We start from the raw sequence: 16,118 nt of genomic DNA on the forward strand, positions 1-16,118 counted from the left end.
CGAATTTGAACTTTGACCTCCCTCACTAAGTGCGCATAGCTCAGTAGCCTGGCTGCTAAAACCCCCCGACTTGGGCCAGTTCCCGGGGGTCACCTCACAGAGAATCTGTTATTTATTTACATGCCGGAAGGGGGCAAGCGTGGGGCTCCCACCCCAGCATCTAGAGGCCCTGGGGACCCCGATCTCAAGGCTGGCCTATGGATTGGGGGCCAGGTACCCCAACTCTGGGCCTCTGATGCAAGTGATGATGAGGGAGCACCGCTGCGCTTCCCCCGAGCAGGAAGAGAGTAGGGGGCATGGCCCGAAACCCAACACGAGCCCGGAAATAGCCAGGAGGAGAACGGGGTTAGTGCCGCAGCACTCTTACCATCCGTGATGAACCTGCCCCACTGCCCATGCCCATGTCTCTGGGGATCGGGTGGCCACCACAAAACCAAGCACCCTGCCTGCAAGAGCGGGCAGGGGAGAAGAGCTGCTGGCTGCGGTAGGCAGTGGGAGAAGTGCTGCTCATTCAGGGAGCCAGCGGGGCAGCCAGAGGTGGGCTCTCGTTCTTCCGCCAACTGAGGATGCACGTGGGGGTGCCCAGGTTTTCAAGCATTACCCGGGCAGGAGTAACTGCTTTACAGCTGGAAGTTCAGCACCCTCTAGGGGGCTAAAGTTATGGCTGCAGTTAATGTAGCCTGAAGGTGTCTAAAGGAAGGTAACGGTTGTACAACACCCTATAGACTATGGTTACATGATGCGCAATAAAAATGTGAGGCCCTCTAGAGGCTGTTTTTATAATTGCATTTTTAATAGTTGAGAGTATATAAAAAGCCCACAGAAATGTTAATTTAATTTGTAAATCTTTTATTGAGATAATAATGTTGACAGTGATTAGTGATCAAAGTACATATGCTTTATTGACGTTAAAAAGTGCTTTTACACTTGGTTATCATTGATTACTGCATTACTCCGAAAATGATGATACTTTTGACATGTACTTTGTTGAACTTGGGGACTTGCCTGATGTGTTTGTATGATCCTTTGGGCGCCGGAGGTGACTGCACAATGTTATCCACCAGCATTATGTATATTTGTATATCACTGCATAGTCTTGAGTAGTGGGTGTGAGTAATAAATCTACTTTTCCTTTTTTTTTTTTTTAAATCACAGATTGGACACATTTTTTTTTTTATGCCATTACTGATTCAAGTGAATGGTGATTTCCAGCTCACACCACCTCTCTTGTGTACGCCTCGGACTGCTCTGCTCTTCTATCCTGAGAGAGTCAAACTCTAGAATGGGGTATTTGGTTCCCAGTGGAGAGCAAATGCAGACCCATTACTTGTGCAAGTCAGGCAACTAGTGACCCATTTCCTTACAGTGGTCATGACAGGAATGGTGGCCTGCTGGGGCCAGCAGACCACAATATATGTGATTGCATTTCAATTCATTTTTTTAAAACAGTCAATTTTCCTTAAAATTAAAAGGGCTGTGTGTAAAAAAAAGTTCTAATCTTTTTTAAAGTTTGTTTGAGGATAGACAGTGGGCCCTTGGACACTGGTACTCTCCAAGAAACCGTTTTTTAACGTTCACAAAGGGGAAGGTGTCGCAAGGGAGCCCGTCCCTTTTTGCAATTGGCCTAGCATCCCCAGTTGGGAGGTGGTAAAATTCCAATGTTTTGAGATTGGATTTTGGTAACAAAACATTGATACAAACCATAAAAAATTGGTGTTGGAAGAGACACCCTGCAGATGCCTCTTCAAAACAGTGATTTGTTTTGCCCTCTTAAACCCATTTTGAGAGTTGGTAATCTGTTGTGGAATGCAAAACGAGTTTAGTACTTTAAAAAATGCCAACCTTGTGATTTAGCAAATCAAGGGTTTGCGACCACTAAATGGCTTTGTACGGCTGGCTCTTGGTATGGACAATTGGTGGCCTCAATTGAAGTAATGGTATGCACAGACAAATAGAGCTAATGCATTAGGAGCAAAAAAGACAATGTAATATGCTGTAGTCTAGCATATAGCTTTTTTGTTTTCGGAAGTAAAACCAGTTTCTCAAAATCTCCAACCATCTTTTGAAATTTAATTTTCAATTTTTGTTTACTGTTTGTGAATTAAACAAATGATTCATATTTGCTTGAGATATACTTGTTTCTGCATTTTTGTGTATTAGTTTGAGGCTCACATAGTAGAAATTGCTTAAGAAAGGTCCTTGACATCCAGTGGTGATTCATTAACGGTCCACAGAAATCAAAAGATTAAAAACTGGACCTGATATACTTTGGTTACCCCTGACCTAGAGTATCTAGAGTGTGGATATTAAGCACCATGGCAACCATCTGCCTTGTTGTGCCTCAGCCACCCCAAGCATGCTTGAATGGCTTGCCTTTAATGCTCTTTACTAACCTGGTCGGTGCACTAAAATGCCTACATGCCACCTCTTATTGCATTCCATTTGAGGGAATATATCACTTTCTGGTTTCCCTTTGCTGCTGCTGTCGATCTACCTTCTTAGAACCTGAAACTGCCTCCGGGGAACTTCTCTCCTTTCCAAGGCATGTTGGAACACATCTCTCGGTCATAACTGCAGGGCGTTGTCAGACAGGTTTTGTGTCATACTTGAGATACACACCATCCGTCTTCCCATTCTCTTTCAAGCCTTTCTTAGTATGCTCCCATAGCACACCCAAACCCAATTTACGTTATTGTGTGCATTTTAAGAGTACCCCATTAGGACTGGTATTTGGACAGGGCATCCCTTCTGGGTCTCCACCTAGCTCTGTCATTTCTAATGTTATGTCAACAACCGATCACCGGCCACCTTCATTCTCACCCTCCCTCAAATCTCTCATCAAACACACGTAAACCCATTTACATATGTACACCATGCACTCTGGTCACTTGGCTCCCTGGCACTGTTTATGATCTTCCTGCTGACTCAGTGATGCTTGCATAGCTCGCATTAAAGGGTGAGCTACTTATGAATAAATCAGATAACATAAGCCATCCTAATGTTACTAAAATAGGGTTTTCATCACCCAGTCCTCCTTAATAGAGTAGTTTTCAAAACACACAGAGCAACACATCTATGGTACTCTCCATGGCATGGAGGTACACTAGCAGAGGTGCATGGATGTTTAGTGTTGGTGAACAATAGGGTTGTGATATGACATGCTGTTACATCTGGCTCACTGTAGGGCAGTGGTATTAAAAAAACTTCCCAAGTGGGTGTGAAGAAATGACCAGTGGGTGCAAAGCTTTGGCAGGAAGAAATTACATTAATCAGCCATGCCACAAGCATCAGAGTTCCAAAAGGATTTTGCTAATGTAGTGCGCATATTTTGCATTACAAATGGAAAACTGAAACTCACTGCAAAGTTTGCTAAATATTTTAATTTGAGAAAAATGGTCATATCACCGGCTCTGCTGTTTTGGACCCAAACCTGATAAACATATTGCTGATCTATTGACTGTAAAATCCATCATCATGGATTCCACCATTTTCCCTCAACTGTCGAACATGGTTCTTACAACAAAATCAATCACTTTAGAAAAATCCCCTGGCTTCAAACTTGACAAACTATTCCGCCTTGACCTTCATGTCAACAAGACAGCCACAAATGCCAGATTCCTCTTGAAAGATCTCCAAAGTCTCAAGCCCTTCCTTCATAACCAAGACCTGAAGGTGGCCGTCCAGACCCCAGTCATCTCTCACTTTTTAACAATGTTCTACTCAGCAAATCTCGCCCAGGTCTCTTAAATGTGATCATCCACACTGTAGCCCACTTGGGCTGTAAAACAATCATTTCAGTGCATCACTCTTATCCTCTTGAAGGCTTCCTCACCACTCAGAGTACAAAGCTCCATATTTACAAAGTGATCCACCTGAATAAATCTTAATATGTGAAATGAAAGGTATAGTTATGGCAGAAACAGAACCTTGAGTAGCCAAGCTCTGATCAAGCTTTCAGATCTAGAACAGATTTTGCCCTCAGATTTTTTCCTCTAGAAGCGTGCCACAGATTGTATTGTATTGTAATTGCATTTATATAGCGCTTGCTACCTCTGATGAGGTGTTGAAGAGCTTTTTCGGTGAGTAGCAGCCTACTCCGGAACCCATAAAGGATTAGTGGTGAATTACTATAGTGAAATATGAAATTAATATGAGTGATGGACATGTTAGTCTGTTATTTGGATTGAAAAGGATAGTGGAGGGATAGAAGAAGGAAGGATTGAGTAATTTTTGTTGGTTTTTTTGGTTTTGGAGCTCATAGCAGTAGAAGGAGGCTTGAGGCGAGTAAAGGGGGGTTGGAGGGGGAAGAGTCAGAGGGAAGGGTTTAGAAAGGCTTGTTTTGGAAGATCGAAATAGTAAAAAAGGTATGAGATGATGCAAGGAGGGGTAGAGTAGGGAAGAGTCTTGAAAGGGTTATTTTGGGGATCATAGTAGTGGTATGGGGTTTGGGATGAATGAGAGAGTGGAGGTAGAGGATATATTGATAGAGGTATAGGGTGAGAAATAGGGTAGTGCATTGGAAAGAGTAGTAGAAAGAGGATTGAGATGAGTCAGAGAGTTGAGGCAGAGGATATATTGAGAGCGGTATAGGGTGAGAAATAGGGCAGTACATTGGAAAGAGTAGTAGAAAGAGGATTGAGATGAGTCAGAGAGTTGAGGCAGAGGATATATTGAGAGCGGTATAGGGTGAGAAATTGGGTAGTGCATTGGATATGCTGAATTAGCAGAAAAGAAATATATAGATCCATAAGTACATGGAAGGTATATAGATGCATAAAGGAAGGTAGTGTATGGAAATTAAAGATGCATTAAATAAATTCCAGTTTTCAAGTGTTGTTGTATTTCAAATTTTGTTTTTTTTGTAATTCAATAGTGTAGCAATTGTGGCTCAATAGTTATGATAAAAGATTTACTTATTTATGCAGTCACTTATATACATGTTAAAAACATAGAGTAATGTAACTATCAGTAAAATGTACCTTTGTTAAGCAGAACCGGGACTAGACTAGGAACCAAAACCTGCTCTGGCAAACTGCTCGGCCAGCCCCCTGGGAGGGGAGGAAGGGGGTGCGGGCGAGCTGTTTGCTACGGCCGGTTTCAGATGATTTTAGGCCCCTGGCACCAAAAACGGCCCCACAGGGCCTAAAACAGGCCCCCACCGTGGCGGGCCACCGTGGAAACGCCCGGTGCCCGCTACGGCCAGTCTGGCCCTGAGGAGAAATAATGAATATCTATATTTTTTTAAAACATAATTATTCTACACGTGTATACAAAGCAATATTGAATGTTCTTCTGCTATATAGCAGGCAGGTGATGCCAATCACCAATTTTTAGACCTACCTGAAAAGATCCCTTTCATAAAGACATTTTTTGCAGTTTCGTTTAGCGCAAACCCAAAGGCATCGGAGTACTAGATTACAAAAGGTCAGATTGATTGTTTTTTTCTTAAGCAAGGAGATATTAAGCAATTTGCCCAGAATTACAGAACATTGAGCCAATGCTGGGACTCAAACCTGATTTTCCATTCCTAACGTCAGCAGCTTAGACTCTTAGGCCATATCCATTCCTCTTTGCTTCCTTTGTCTGATTAAGAAGGCGTGGGGACTACAGAGCGACACCAAAAATATGAATTTTCTCAAAAATACTGTTTTCAAAGGAACACCAATGTTTACTTGTCAAGTATAGCTACTAACTACTATAAAAAATAGAATTACTTTTCGACTTGTTAAAAATATTTTCTCTCTCAAATTCCACGAATAAGTAGTGAAATATGCCCACGTCTCGAAATCTTAACTGGAGCCTTCTGTGCCATGGCTCCTTTTCATAAACCTGTGATGTGCTGCCATTATGCGAAGTAGAAAAGCTCTGAGCGTTTTAGATGTAATATTAAGCAAGGGGCACATCTCGCACCTGTCGCGGAAAGTAAGTGCTTGAAAATTCCGAAGGTACAACGCGAAGGTCCCCCTTGTGTGACACAAAACAGACAATTTCGGATTCGTACTTGGATCGCGAGGGAAGCATCTGAGCGCGTCGTTACAAAGAAAGAAAAAAAGTCCCTGGCAGCTCGTGGCAGCTCGCGCTCAGAAGCTGCGTAATTACACGGTGGCTCAGCATTCTCGTTCTCCCAACCTGCTGCAGACGTCTTTGAAGCGGATGGGATTTGGGAGCCCCTCGAGGCTTCATGCATTGGCACGCGCACAGGATCAAATCTGTGCCCGCGCCCAGCCTTTGAAGTGCATCAGCCCCTCAAAGACCCGTGTTTGAAGGTGGCTGCTGCGGAGCACGGCTTCCAGCTAGATGACAGCCTTACAACAGGCTTTGTGTTTATTCCAATCACTGTGGTTTTTTTTCAAATATGTAATTGGGTGTCTCCAGCATTGCAAGTGATGCACATAACGTGTCTGCAATTTTGCTAATTATGTTTGTGGTGCCTCACAATGGGCCGGCGTCACCCACGCTCGCAGTGTGCAATGCACTGCTCAACTCAACACCGTGAACGAAATTAACATATGGACGACTCGCATCTCCTTCCTTTCCTGTTGTGTTTTGTCATTGTCAGCAACAGATAACTGTCATTAGCAGAGACAAAAGGTCTGGGGTTCGCCACAAGCCTTTTGCCTTTGTAAATGCCTGTTTTGTTTTGTTAATTTTTTGGTAAAACTCTATTGTTGCGGAGCTTCTTGGCCCTTGACAATATATAAAATATCGGCAAAAAGCAAACAATTTTTTTTAAATCTCAAAGAGCCCACATTGGCATGGTAGTCCTTGGTACTGAAGGGTACTACTTTGTGTGCAGAGGTGTTCCCTATGAAAGAGCAGAATTACGTCACTCACAGTCAAGTTAGCCAATGGCTGAAGTGGGCTGGCCAGTCACCTCATGCTGGATGCTATATTGGGTGGAAGAAAAATGTGAATGACATAACAACAGACCAATGGATGTAGAGGGGTGGCTGAAAGCACCTGCATGTAAGCATGTTACATATATAATTTTAGTAAAAATCAAAACACCCTTGGAAATTCCTGACCTAAAAACAGCAGACTATACACACCTGTATTGATTCGTGTCAGGAGTACCACAGTGAAGGGACTACACTCTCAATCTCAGTCTATGTGTTGCTACATGAAGTTCTTCGCCTTTTACATCAGATTTTTTCTTTACGCTGAATGAGGCAAGGGCAGAAGGCTGGGAAGCTTTGTGCTGGCTCTGAAGAGATGGAACTCTTTGCCCCTAAACATCAGAGTGATAGGTGATCGCCTTGTTCGCTGTGATTATGTCTATTATGCTATAACTCTGGTTGTTTGTTTGATCTCAGCACCAAGAGGCCACAACTTGGTAAATTATTGTTAGACCTGGCATCATTGGCATGAGTTTCCCCTGTATTTTTGCATTTTCCCCCTGTTATTTTACTGTGTTGGACTTCGTTTTTGCTGGTCTAGTTGCTTTGGGCACTTTGCCACTGTTGTTCAGTGCCAAAGTGCAAGTGCTCCCTGTAAATTGTGTTTATGGATTGGTTATTCCATGATTGGCATATTTGATTTACTAGTCAGTCCCTAGTACAGTGCACTGTTTGTGTCCAGGGCCTGTATAGAAAATGCTGCCAGTGGGCCTACAGCAATGGTTGTGCTACCCACCAAAGCAGCCTGTAAATGAAACTCAGACCTGCCACTGCAGTGTCAGTGCGCAGTTTAGTACTGACATGTCAACCTGGTGAGTGCACCCATTTGCACCTCCTCTTTTCTTACATGTGAGTCACCCCTAAGGTAGGCCCAAGGTACCCCCGTGGGCAGACTGCAGTGTATGTGAAAGGTAGGACATGCCCTGACATGTGTGACATGTCTTGATAGTGAAATACTGCCAATTTCGTTTTTCACTATTGAAAGGCTATCTGTTCCATAGGATAGAATGAGAGTTCATTTATAACATCTGATAAATATAATTTCTCATTGAGGCAAGATGGAAACATAAAGTTTGGTATGCCTGAACTCAGAATATAAAGATGCATCTTTTAGCAAGGATGATTATTGCATTCTGTGTTTGAAAATACCACTTTTAGAAAGTAGGTATTTTCTTGCTTAGCCATCCTGTGGTCCTCTGCTAGGTTTGTGTATTGACTGTCTGCCTTTGGAACAGTGGCAGTTTCAGTAGGAGGACATCGGGGCTCCGCCCCCCATTAGGAATGCTGCTCATAAATGATTTAAACAGTTTTCAAAAGCTAAAGCTGTAAAGAAAAATTCCCCCTTTTATTTTATACAGCCACTGTCTGCCCCACTCACAGGCACCGGCTGGACAATGTGAAGCTGATGCTGTGGACAATGTCACGTCACCAGTGTCACGTGACTGCAATTCTTGCTGCTCCCCGGGCCGGCCCAAAGAAGCCTAAGTGTTTTGCCGGGCTGAAAACCTCACAGCCCTGAAGGCTGTGATGTCATCAACTCGGCAAATAACTTGCTTCAGGGCCCAGTCTCCACCCCCTGATGGCGTGAAGGCAAAGTTGACCCGGGCGTTTGAAAACCAAGCCCGGTATTGCAAAGCCTCCACGTCAATCAGAGAGTGGAGAGCATTGGCACCACACCCTTTCCCAACTTGTTACAGGGCATAGGTGGGACCCCACCCTGTGACGACTTGGGAAAGGTTGTGGCAGGTGGGAAGTAGGAATCGAGTCTGCGCAGACTTGTCCTGAGTCTGCTTCCCGCGCGAGTCTCAGCAGTGGCAATCCAAAGTTAAAGGCGGCAGTGCCATTTTAAGAAATTCTAACTGCGTGCGTGTTTGGAGCCGAAGGCAGTCCTTTTCGTCTGCTGCAGTGCAGTGCCTGATCGTTGCATGCCGCTGCGCACAGCACTGACTGGTTGCTGTTGTGTCGTGTGGGGACTCAGGAGAGTAGGAGCCAGAGCGGAGTACTATGTGAACTCGGGAGCAGTTCATCATCACCAGGTAAGGCCCAGTCAAAGAGAAGTCATAACCACAGTCGCGCAAAAAATCAGGATTGCACCAGCGGCTTCCTAGCTCCAAAGTTAGCAGCGTATTCTATTGACTATATTTTTTTCCACCCATCAACATGTCCCTTTAAAGAGACAGTCAGTTTCAGCTTCCTCGTCACTGATCAATGCGTGCGTGTTTACTTTACATTACCAACATCATACTGTCTGTTTCATATTGCAAGGCTCTCCGCCCAACATCGTAATGAGACCCTTAGAGATGGTAGTTGGTTGTTTTGGCACGTTTTCAGTGCCTTTGGTGAAATGCTCAAATCCTTGTTTTGCTAATCTAACATAATCACATCAAAAACCCAGAAAAACCTAAACTAAACCATTTTCACCTCCACCTTTTTATGTGTGTTCAAATAATATTTTGAAAACTGTATTTCCTGGTGAAGTACACAAAGGCAGAGTACACAAAACAACAAACCAACACATCCTTTAAACAGGCATTCCCCACAAATACAAATTGTTTTGGAATAAATATCACAACTCAATGAAGCTAGTTGATTGTTTTTCACCTGTTTTAGTGTCTTTGTGCCTCTTATTGAAATGTTTAAACCCATGTTTGGGTAGCATTCGTTCTCTTCTTTCATAAGTGTTGCTTCTGCTGCTCGGTGAATCAGGTACAGAGTGGTAAATTGGGACACTGTGAAATCCCCATATCATCTGGATTGCATTAGGATGCTTATACCTAAATAGGATGTGGGATCGTTGATACTTCCAACCGCAAACTCAGCCTTAAAAGAGTAGCACACAATTTTAGCCACCCATAAATGGATAAGTTATAACTTCTGAAAACAGTGTGTGCAAAACAAAGATAATACTCCTTGAGAATAAAACCCTCTGTTGAGCAACTTGGCATGGTGGTTGCATGTGCCCACCACCTACTCCAGTAGGGAAGGACTATTCTCTGGGAGTGATTTTGGGCCAGGGCTTTTTAGCTGATCCAGAGAAGACAATGACGAACCCCTGAATTTACTCCTTTTGGTTACTAAAGTAAGGCACCCCGATTTGTCCCAAGAGAAAAACACATACAAGTGTTAGGTGCTTGAGGTCTAGCTAAACTTGATTACTGCAATAATGTACATCTATGTTTGTGTTCCTTACCCTTTAGCCATACTACAGTGTACTTAGAACTTCACTGTGAGAAGAGTGCCTGGCTACATGTGACCTCAAAATTATGGAACAACCTGACCCATATTCTTAGACCTATTAATAATTACATGGGATTCCAAAAGTCTCTTAAATCCTTCTGGGTTCTATAGATTTCCGAGGATTGTTTATCAGTGTGTTCTCACTGCATTAGCGCTTTGAAGCCTCTCAGGCAAGCACCCTCTTTAGAAATAATATAGTTAATGAATCTTATGTTGCTCCATGCTTATGAATTGTGTGCCAAGCCCTGTAGGATTGGAATATTTTATAAGTCAATGCACTGTTTTTCCCCTTTTCTAAAAGTGTTTCTTAGGGGAGAGCGCTTCAAACCTCTTTGCAGAAGATTAGACCCGCTCCCTATCTTCACTCTTAAACTCTGAAATAGGGCACCACTAAAAGAATCATTCCAGGAACTGATTGAAGCTCCCAGTCCAGCCCTGCCTGTGTGCACTCAATAGTCTGTGTTATATAAAATGAGCACTGCAAGTACTAATTTAATACACAGCTGGGGGCTGACTGCTGTCTTACGTAGATGAAGAGTTGGAGCTTCTCTTTTTTACCACTGTAGGCAGTGGTAAATGGTGGTTGTCATGAGAACTTTAGAGGAATCTGCTGGTTTTGGTTTGAAATGTAGCAGCATTTGTTGCCATATCTAAAGTAAACAACAGAAAGCAACACAAGGACATAGACAATGCAATAAAACAAAACAAATAAAACATAATGGAGTGCAACAAAACTGTACAAACAGTATATAGTTCAACAATCAGTGTACACCACATCATCACTTTTCAATAATGCAGCATAAAAGCACAACACACCAAAAAACTGCTGAACACATCACTACTAGTGGGCCTACAGCACTGAGTGTGCCACCCACACGAGTAGTCCTTTAAAACGTGTCTCAGGCCTGTCACTGCAGAGCCTGTATGTGCAGTTTTAAACTGCCATTTTGACCTGGCAAGTTCACCTACTTGCCAGGCCCAAACCTTCCTTTTTTGTTACATATAAGCCACCCTTATAGTAGGCCCTAGCTAGTCCCATGGACAGGGTGCAGTGTATTAAAAAGGTGGTACATGTATTTTGAAGTTTTACATGTCCTGGAAGTGAAAACTGTTGAATTAGTTTTTCACTACAGCAAGGCCTATCTCGCCCATAGGTTGGCATTGGAGCTGCCTTGTTACAATTTACAAGTGTAACTTCCAGTTGGGAAAAGATAAGAAGAATATGTTCGGTGTATCTGGAATAACAATTTAAAAACACATCTTTTAGTGAAGTTGTTTTTTAAACCGCAAGTCTGAAAATGCCACTTTTAGAAAGCTGGCACTTTATTACTTCATACATTCTGTGCTTCTACCTGTCTCTGAAATACACATCTGGGTTGGGTGGCAGCTGGGGTTTGTGCATTACCTCTAGACAGTCACACACAACGGGAGCTGAGGTGTGCCCTGCATATCCTGATGGCACATTCCTAATTGTGCACCCACCATTTGATGCACGAAGTACACATGTGTACTAGGACCCATATTTTTTATTTCAGGTAGAGAACATGCTTACTTCTAGTATAATAACAATTTTGTCAAACATAGATTGAAAAGTGTAACTTTAGGTGTCACACTTTCAATCTATTCTTTCCGGTAAATTGGTACCTTAAATGTGGAAATCCGAAGACCTGTTTTGTGTGTTAGCATAAGGATTTTTTTTTTTGCTATTTCTGTGTCGTGATAATTTGAATCAACACTATATCTAATTATGAAAAGACCCATATGATCAATTTCTAGAATTAGTCATGCGTGATTCTATGTTAAATACCACCTGGCCATGACTGAATTATTTATAATTTCTTGTCAATTTAATCAAGTTTACATATGGGTTGTGTTCAAACTTATTTTGTGGAACAGTCAAAATATACTTGACCTATTACATAGATTGCAGCATTGAGATTTTGTATCAACATTTAGACATACCTTGCAAAATTACTTCATTACAGTAGTCAGTGGAAATGTCTTTAAAATGTGCACCAGTTCATGCTATATAATCTGGAAAAGGTGGTGAAAAATGCATTGGTTAGCCCCCAAGACCTTCTAAGCATAACTAGAGAATGGTCTTTTATGTGTATGTTGCCATGACTGGGAGATCCAAATTCCCACTTAAGATAGGTTCCTGAAACAAGGCAACAGCTGTATCAAGTTTTCTCGGCTTCGGCTAAAACACCTCTTTGGAGCCCGAGCTTGCATGAATCTCTTTTATGAGATCAACATCTGGTGACTCTACCTCAAGCAGAAATGAACAGTTTGTAATGGGAGATGAATAATCTTTCTAGGACTTCAATATGGTCTTGCAATTCTAAAGTCTAGTTGAAGAAGTCAATTTTGGTTCAAACAACGAGAAGGAGAGAATGAGCAAAAGAGTCTGGTGGTAGACATGAGAATTTTGCAAAAATCGTAGAAGAAGAGAGACAAAGATGTAACTGTGAAAGAACAATTAACAAGGCCGAAATACAAATTGAATAAATTAAATTCTATATGAGAGAGACACAACCTGGACTGTTCAGATGACATCAGAAATATTTGGGCAATGCAGAAAGGTATAGTTGCCACTTAGAACTTCAATCAATTAACTCCTGGGTCACTAGGCTTGAAGTAATCATTAAGATAATATTGGCTTTATCAGAAGGAGCTTTGGTCATGATAACATCAGACTTTGTGCCCGATTGACATCATGGCAGAGAGAGAAATATATCAAAACGATAACAGAGTTTCCTCCCCGCCAAGACTATGGTCAACCCTTCGATTTAAATGTTTGATGACAGCAGATACTACTCCATCTCCACCGTGATCAAATGTCTCCAACGGCCTGACAGGGTAAGGACCATCAAATATTTGACAATATGCTCACCCACCTAATTAAATTGGGAAGACTTATAACCCTTTTTCAATGCCTGTCACTGCTAGAAATAGCCTGGCGGCACAGGGCGCCATGGGAGTAAATGCGAGGGAGGCATTGTTTTTTCAATTGTCAAAATGCAAATCCAGCTTTAGGATTTGCTTTTTAGAAAATAAAAAAGTATTTATAGGTTTGACATATGACGGAGCCGTATGAAAAAATTACAATGCATTGACAGGAACAGTTGTGACAGTGGTTCCTGCCAATGCTAGGAATATCCGCTGGGTCATCGAACATTTCTAAATTTGTGCGTTGACAGCTCCGTCATGGTGACAGAGTAATTTACTCCATCACCCTGGCGGAGGATGGGCTGACCACCAACAAATAAATCAGGTCCTTTTTTGGGTAGAGTTAGAAGGAAGGACCAGGAAGCAGGTGAAACAACTATCATTTTTCTAGTAATTCAGAAAATACCTTTATTAATTTGAACTGGAACCTTTAAGCGCAGTCCTTAGAAAAAGGGCCTTCAACAGTTTTGTAATTGTATATCATATTCATATTTTGATTGAGAAACTGAGGTGATCGTATGTGGCACAGGTTCACACTACTTTTACATGCAAAATAAAAATGCATGTTCAATATTGAACTGGAATGTTAAAAAGAGATCCAGTGGCCATAACATACCTTGGTATCGTAATAAGGAGGGATAGTAGCAAAGTGGAAGCAGAGTATGTACACCTTATATTAGGAGAAATGAAGTAAGAAGTTGGTTACTGGAAAACATTCAATATCCCTTCCAAAAATGACATACATGTGACAATTTATGGATTACAAGGCCCAGGAAATAATACTTGGCTTTTGACTGAATATCTTCGGACTTACAATAGGAAGAGAAAAAATGCTGAGATTTCAATTTTACATTTACAAACTTCAACCAAGAAAAAGGAATTTGGTCTGCCCAATGCCGAGAACTATGTTGACAATTTTGCTTTAAAGATAGTTAGCTGGATGTTTATGAAAAAGAAAGTGGAGTAAGAGATTCCAATTTGGCCTACTGCAGAGAGATATTTGCTGGACAGATTTCTGGTTTAGAGTGTAGTTATTTTGAGTCCATTATTAACTAGGCAGGTTTGTTATGACTTAGCTAGAGCGGGAACGTGTTGAGGAGAGGACTGCTTCTCCTGAATATGGTTTAACCCAGAGTTGAAGTAAGCATATCTGACATTGTTTGGAAATCCTAGAGTGAAAAGGGTCTTATTATTATTAAGCCACTTGCTAAAAGGAAATCAGATTTGACCTTTTTCTAAATGAAGTGGAGAGGCGAAACAGCATATAGTTTAATCAGCCTCAGAGGAATGTTTGAGCATACAATTTATAGATCTTCTTAACAATAAATGGGTATAGTTTAATTTTAGGTTTGGTATTTAAGCAGTCTGTAAGGGTATACATAATCTCTTTTATGTGATTTGAGTCAATAGCCTATGGATGTTTACTCTAAATGTTGTGTGTACTTGTTTAATGATTTTATAATTGACATTTATCACAGCAAAGGAACTGAATGTTATTGTATATCTTTAGCCCTTGTCTTCAGGTTGGCATGTCAGTGAATCAATATCAGCGAAAAGTGTGTTTTTAGAATTTAATAGATTCTGGTAATAAAGCATGCTAGAAAAAACTAAAGATTAATAGGTATATATAAACATATTATTTGTTGCTAAAACAGTACATTTTTAGAATTCGTGTATAAAAGGTTCAACCGCATTCCATGAAAATCAATCTACCTCAATGAAAATTATGTTTTATTTAAAATTTCGGATGATTTATTATCACAAAGTCCACCACCGAAAATAAGGATCCAGAAGGCTGAAATGACGGACAAAAAATGATATTAGTTACGTGAGAACATATTAGCTATGCCAACATTGATATTTGGGTTAACAGACTTTCTTTACTAGCTACCTTGGAAAGAGTGACTTTCCCCACCAGAAACAGGCAAGAGCGTTCTCAGATGGATTTTGGAAAAGGTGTTTGCATCATTATGAATGATGTGAAATTTGAGTAGACAAATTGTATTTTTTAGATTGAACCATGATCATATGTTGAAAATGTTGTTATTAAATATATTTTAGAAAGGGTACCGATATTCTAAAATCACTCTTCGAACTGCCTCTTGTGATTTACTATTTTCTAATCTACTGGGAAAAATGCATCATATCTTTATGCTGCAAATTCCCCCGTTAAGCATGTGGAATCGGTCTACCCCAAAATAACTTATTAAGACTGAGCAAGGGAAGCTGAACGAAAAGGTGATGTGAACTGAAATGCTGTATGCAAAAAAAAACAGTTGATGGACAGAATGCAGAACAATGTCATACATTCACCCCAGTACAGAGATCTGGGCCTAAATCCATCGTTTTTTTGCTCATCATGGCGTCCCAGTTTGAACCCAGCCATATGCAAATCAGTCTTGACCCTGTGCCTCATGGGTACAGTCCAGCCCGAACTGCCAAGCCAGGTCCTCCCTGGACTGGAAACAAGCATCCTAGGACCGGTTTCAGGGTTTCACCCCTCTTCAGCCAGGATAGCTTGATTCCAGTGGCATGGAGAGCACGGGACCCACGTCTGGGCATACCCTTCCCACTTAGGGTGACAAATGCAAAAACAACAGTTGATGGACAGAATGCAGAACAATGTCATACATTCACCCCAGTACAGAGATCTGGGCCTAAATCCATTGTTTTTTTGCTCACCATGCTGTTCCAGTTTGAACCCAGCCATAAGCAAATCAGTCTTGACCCTGTGCCCTGGTTACAGTCCAGCCCGAACTGCCAAGCCAGGTCCTCCCTGGACCGGAAACAAGCATCCTAGGACCGGTTTCGGGGGAAATGCTGTATCCTTGCCAATATTATGCTGTCTCTTTTCCAAAGAAGATTCTCTCAGCTTTCTCACTTTGGTCATTGGTCAGAAAATTCCCAGTAACAAACTAAAATCTAAAATGTACTAATCACTGTATTGTCATTGTCCTTCCTGGCCCACTGTATAGATAACCAGTCCTGCTTCAGGAATTAATGGCCAAGTCTGGGGCATGACAAACTGCAGACAAG

The 16,118-nt window shown here is 41.7% G+C and overlaps 1 protein-coding gene across 1 annotated transcript in view; it reads left to right on the forward strand.

Annotated features, from left to right (window-relative positions):
* Positions 1-16,118, forward strand: part of DNER (delta/notch like EGF repeat containing) — a 1,164,201-nt gene that overhangs the window by 371,029 nt on the left and 777,054 nt on the right. The window lies entirely within an intron of this gene.

The sequence above is a fragment of the Triturus cristatus genome, chromosome 11 (assembly GCF_964204655.1).
Source record: "Triturus cristatus chromosome 11, aTriCri1.1, whole genome shotgun sequence".
In the NCBI taxonomy this organism is placed as follows: Eukaryota; Metazoa; Chordata; class Amphibia; order Caudata; family Salamandridae; genus Triturus; species Triturus cristatus.